A 6,412-nucleotide genomic window follows, 5' to 3' on the forward strand; every position below is an offset into this window, starting at 1 on the left:
GGTGCTAATAAATTGTAGCAGTGGGGAGGTGATGGATAAATTTAGCCAACACATCCATGGTTCAAGGTACTGGGGCTGTGGGATAAGGGCAGACCAGGGCTATAGCCGCGTGAGTTAGAAGATGATGGTGTGCCTATAAGTAGCAGTGGGGGATAATCCAGTCACTTGGGAAGGTTGACTCTTAGGGGCTGTTGGAATATAGCAGATATAGTAAGAGACGATGTGACATAATAGTAGCAGTCTTGGGGGATAATAGCCTAATATGGGTAAAGGGCACTGGGGCTGGGAATAAAAAGAGAAGTAATATAACTAAAAAATTAGTTGGAGAGAGATGGTGCCACCTAAAGTTAGGCCATGGGGATGATAATAGCCCCTCTGGGAAGGCGAGCACATGGGCTGTGGAGGGTCAACAGCAAGGCTATAGGTAGAGCGAGAGATGGTGCTATAGTAGCAGTGGGGGGGATAGTAGCCTCTGGAAGGGACTGGGGCGTGGGTAGCAGGTTAATAGACACTGATAAGCGGAGAGATGGTGCCTATAATAGCAGTGGGGGGATAAATAGCCTCTGGGAAGGGGGACTGGGGCCCTGTGGGATAGCAGGTATAGTAGGGAGAGAATGGTGGTCTATAATAGCAGTGGGGGGATAATAGCCTCTGGGAAGGGACTGGGCTGTTGGATAGCAGTCATAATAAGTAGGGAGGTAAATGAGAGATGGTGTCTAGTAACTTATGTCCAGTGCGCGCGTTGGATATTAGCTCTCTGGAGACCAGGGATCTGGGGCGTTGAGGGGGCCGGGGTGGGGAGGGGGGGGGGCGGGGGGGGGGGGGGGAGGGGAGGGGGGGGGTGGGAACATACGCAGCGTATACGTAGGGAGAGATGGTGCCTATAGTAGCAGTGGGGGGATAATAGCCTCTGGGAAGGACCTGGGCTGTGGGATACAGCAGGTATAACGTAGGAGAGATGGTGCCTATAGTAGCAGTGGGGGGATAATAAGCCTCGTGGGAAGGGACTGGGGTGTGGGGATAGCAGGTATAGTAGGGAGAGATGGGCTGCCGTATGAGTAGCCGTAGGTGGGGGGATAATAGCCTCTGGGGAAGGGAAGCTGGGGCTGTGAAGATAGGCAGGTATCTCAAACGATAAGGGAGAGATGGGTGCCTATAGTAGCGGAGTGGGGATAATTATAGCCGTCTGGAGAGGGACTGAGGGGCTTAAGTGGGATAGCAAGGTAGATGGGTTGTGCAGGGAGAGCATGGTGCCTATAAAGTAGCGTTCATGTGTGGGTGGGGATTGAGGTTTGACCCATCAATGGGAAGGGTGGACTGGCAGGGCCTATAGCTGGAGATCGCCAGGATAATTTAGTAGGCGACGAATTTGATTTAGAGCTGCCTATAATTTCTAGTTCATTAGTGGGGATGTGTAATAATAGCCGTCTGGGAGAGGACTTTATAAGTGATAGGTAGGGAGCGATGTGTCCTATAGAAAAGCACGCTGGAGTCTTCACAAAATTTTGGAGTGATAATAGCCTCTCGAGGAAAGGGAATGGGGCTGTGGATTAATTGGGAAGCTCGAGTGTCAATTAGTAGGCACGAGAGATGGTGCGGATATAGTTAGCAGATGGGGGAGTGAATAGAGCCTCATAGGGAAAGGGACTGGGACTGTTGGGATATGGACAGGTTTCATAATGGAATAGTAGGAGAAGTATGGTGCCGTATAGTAGCAGTGGGGGGATAATAGCCTCTGGGAAGGGACTGGGGCTGTGGGATAGCAGGTATAGTCTACGAAGGAGTTAGTTATGCGTCGGCCTATCAGCCATATACGCATTTGTGGGGGGGATAATAATAGCCTCTGGGAAGTTGGACATGAGGCTGTGGGATAGCAGGTATAGTAGGGAGACAGACTTGGATAGCCTATATGTAAAGTTGCAGTTTGCGGTCGGCGTATATTTGCCTTCTGGAAGTTCTTCTTTGGACTGGGGCTGTGAGAGGATTTTAGCAGGTACACTGTGGACAGGCATTTATATTCTGAATCAAGGACCATGTAGCGTAATGAGAGATGGTGCCTACCTATGTATATGTTGCAGTCGGAGTAGATAATATGCCTCTGGGAAGGGAACTTTTTGGGGCTGGTCAGTGGTATTTTGAGACAAGATTATGGAGATATATAGTGGAGAGATGGGTGGTGTTCCTATATGTAGTTGCAAGTGGGGGAGATAATCCACCGCACAAATTCTGGAGAAGGGACGGGGCTGTGGGAGTAAGCACAAGGTATAGTAGGTGTGCTAGAGATGGTGCCACCCTATATTGCTAGGCTTAGTTAGGTCGTGGATACTTATTAAGCCAATACTAGTGAAAGGGAACTATTAGAGGGCTTGTGAGGATAGGGCAGGTAATGGTTAGCGTAGCGGAAAGAGATGGTGCCTATAGTAACAGTGGGGTTAGGGATAAGGATAGGCCTTCCTTAAGGAAATGTTGGGACTTTAGGGCTGCTGGATAGGGAAGAGGTATACATGATGACCAGAATAGGGAGAATGGCGTGCCCAATGATATAGTAGCAGTGGGGGGGACATTTTCAAGGCCTCTGGTGGCAGAGTGGACTGGGGGCAGTATGGGATAAGCAGGTATAGTAGGGAGAGATGGTGCCTATAGTAGCAGTGGGGAATAATAGCCTCTGGGAGGGGACTGGGGCTGGTGGGGTACTTAAATGAGGTATACTGGAGGCTTCCTAGTAGGACGAGTGCACGACTCGGCTGCCTATAGTAGCAGTGGGGGAAAATCGCCTCGTGGGAAGGGCACTCGGGCTGTGGTTTGGATCACAGCCTAAATGTTTAGTATAGTAGGGAGAGATGGTGCCTATAGTAGCAGTGGGGGATATTTTATAGCCATCTGGGAAGGACATGTAGGCGGCTTTTCGTGGACCATAGAGTAGCAGGTTATTACCATATGTCAAGAGAAAAGCATGTATGGCTAGGAGAGAAGGAATGGTGCCTAGTAGGTAATGCCGTGGGGGGTATAAATAAGCCCTGGGTAAGGAGACTGGGCTGTGGGATAGCAGGTATAGAAGTTTAGGGAGAAGTATGTGGAATTTATATAAGAATAGGCAGTGCGAGGGTCATTAATAGTGTCTATAGGAGAGGGATTCTGGGGCTTGGGTGGAGATATGTTCAGGATTTGATATGGAGCGTATGGTCTAAAGAGAGATGGTGCCTATGTAGCAGTGGGGGATTAATAGCCTATGCGGAAAAGGGAAACGTGAGGCTCGCTGCGCGCATCCGCACGCCTATAGTAGGGAGAGGGATGGTTGCCTATAGTAGGCGACAAGTTGGGAGAGGGAATACTGAGCCACTGAAGAGCACTGGGGTCTCACTGATAGAGAGAAGTTAGCAAGGTATAAGCAAACAAGTAGGGATTTGACTGGAGAAGACTGGTGACCTCACTAGTAGGACTAGAAGTGGGGGAGTGAGTAATTCGTCTCCCTTGTTGGGAGAAGGACTGGCTTGGGCCTGTGCGTATTATTCTGTTGCAGGTTATCCAGAGTCCAGGATCATTGGGTAAGGCAGTAGATGGGTGGTAGTAGTTTAAGCCAATGAGAGATAATAGGCACACTCTGGGAAGGGACTGGTGATTGCTTGTGGATAGCAGGTATAAGTAGGTTGGAGAGAGATGGTGCTATAGGTAGGCAAGTGGGGGGATAATACTTATCATCATAGCGGACCTTAGGTATGGGGCACTGCATGCGTTTTGATCAAAGCAGGTATAATGTAAGGGAGAGGGCGTCGAGTGTCGCGTATAATTAGGGCAAGGTAGTGGGGTGATAATAGCCTCTGAGGCACTGATTTTTAATGCAGGACCTCATTTCAAGGGGGCATGTGGATATAAGCAGGGTAATTTAAAGGTAGGATAGAGAATGTGCCTAATAGTAGCAGTGGGGGGGATAGATGCCATGCTGGAAGGGGCACTCGGTAGAGACTGTGAGGAAATATTGCAGAGTGGATAGTACCGCGCAGAGAGAATATGTGTGGACTTATAGTAGCAGTGGGGGGATAATATGGCTTCTCTAGAGGCCAAGAAGAGACTAGTCCGGGCTGCAGGTAAAACAATTAATAGGGAACATTATGAATTATTATTACGTTTGCTACTAGATCATGATACACAGCCGCACGCTTAACTTAACCAAATTTTTAACAGCAAATTGGAGAACTTGAGGTACCTGAACGGTATTATACCTTCTGAGTTATTCTAACTGACTCACCTCGAAGAGAGCCAATCTCCATTCTCAAACTTGCATATCACATCGCTAGATATCAGATCCCTTCTGTATCTGTATAACCTATTAAAGGTGAGCAAAAGTCGTAATGTCAACGCACTTCTGCGGCAGTAAAACACTAACTCTGAAGAGATTCACTGGTAGGTTGTGAGAAAAAAGTTGACACCACATTACGCGGCATATAAAGATAAGTCTACAACACGTTGATTTTCTTACGCAGGCGTCCATAATGCCATGGATGAACAAAAGCTCTTACCGCAGTCTGAGATTGAACCTCTGTTGAACCCAGCCCCATAGTTGCCGGTCTTAATCTACCGGAGACGGATGGACGGGAGAACCTGCTCGAGGTAGTGCTGCTTGTTTAGCTCGAGGATGGTTTCAACTGCTATTAGGACCTGTGCTTCTAGACATGGTGTTCGCTCAGGTTGCATTCACAGAATGAAAGAGAAGCAACCCTTGGGAGTCTCAATGTGCTAAGACATCATAGATTTGGTTCAAAGGTCCAAACAGGGTCTACTCAACCTAATGTTGCCCCTGCATTTACCACCCAAGTCACTTTCATCACTGACCTGGTTGTTTGTGCGCTGCATATCTATTTTGCCATTCTGCTTGAGATTATGCAACGCCAATTAACTGGTGTAAACCAAAGTGAACCTCATATTATATCTCTAGTCTAGATTGGATGCCTGAGAGAAAGGAATGATTCTCCCAATCATCTATACTGGACACAACTCCAAACTCTCAACTGATAGGTTTAATTATGTTGCTTTTGGGGATAGCAGCTCCTTAATGGATTCGATAACATTGTCTATGCTCTTTGCGAACTTCATTGATCTGGGCATTAGAGAGCATGTAAACTAATGATACAAATAATTGGTGTGATCTTAGAAATAGTTCATAATCCTGGCACGTTCCAAGACCCTTCTGACCCATCCACTTTCTACTTTAAGCTCTATGGCCTCATGCTAGTTTACCTTAATTGTGGTTTCTTCCACACAGCTGATTACATTTCTCAGTGGATTGACCCTGCCTATTAAATTTTAAGATCAGACTCATAATAGTTTGACTCTGCACTTCAGGTGACCCTGTCTTTAATTCGGCAGATCCCTGATAACGGTTAACCCAGGATTAGAGACATCGCACACAAGCGGTGGCCTGGCCGTGGTCAGATGAACTGATAGTGATGAGGAAGAGGCTGGAGATGTGAAGGGCGCTCTGTTAGCCAGTTTTATAAATGTTGAATTAAGCATTTTTGTAGGTCCAAGGGTAGATTGGCTTGAGTACTTGGTTGCTTCTGTCAGTGACTGTTGCCCAGGAGGACGGTTGCATTCTTCTTAGGGAAGTTGTGTTAGTGACCAAGTGGTATATGAAGTATAGAGGAGCAATACAAGCTAGTGGGTGCAAGTAGGAGACATGCTATGGGTTGGGGAAAGAACGATACTTGAAGCATGAGGAGCAATATGGGGGGGGTTTAAGGGGCAACTAGGTGCTTGGATTCAACACGGACAGAATAAGAAAAGTGCCTCTAAGGGTGGGCATTATATATCTTGAAATGGAAGCGAGCAAGGTACTGAATTGGGAGGTCACAAATTTCTTTTACAGAATGTAGCTTTCTGGCTTATTGGATGATTGGGTTTATGGAGGACCATGGATGACATGCTTTAAGGTAGAGGGAGCATCGGCATCAAGGATAATAGGTGGTGAGCACATTTAAGGTGGTTAAACCATATTGAGAGGTGGCTGGCATACCTTGAGAGATATGGCTGGTTTCTATATCTAAAGTTGGGTGACCATCGCATTAGGAACGTGCTGGATAGTTGATATAAATCACTGATTTTAGAGAGTGAGGAGAAGGCGGCAATTTAAGCATTGCTAGGAATGCTAAGCAGATTGAAGCAAATTTTTAGTAGGCGGGATGTTTAATGTTATCACTGGATGTTTCTCACTCAGCGTATTGCTTTAGACTGGACTTGTGCCTTATTCTCGCAGTGGTGTGCTTATACAGTAAAGGTGAACTGTAGACCTCGCACTTATGGTAGTTTACTGTACAGTCTCAGTATGTATGGAGCATCATCTCAGTGTGGGAATGCTTAGAGATGAAGGACGAGATGGATCGTTACACCTGATTGTTGAGTTGAGGGGCATAACATT

The sequence above is a fragment of the Xenopus tropicalis genome, chromosome 3 (assembly GCF_000004195.4).
Source record: "Xenopus tropicalis strain Nigerian chromosome 3, UCB_Xtro_10.0, whole genome shotgun sequence".
NCBI classification, from domain to species: Eukaryota; Metazoa; Chordata; class Amphibia; order Anura; family Pipidae; genus Xenopus; species Xenopus tropicalis.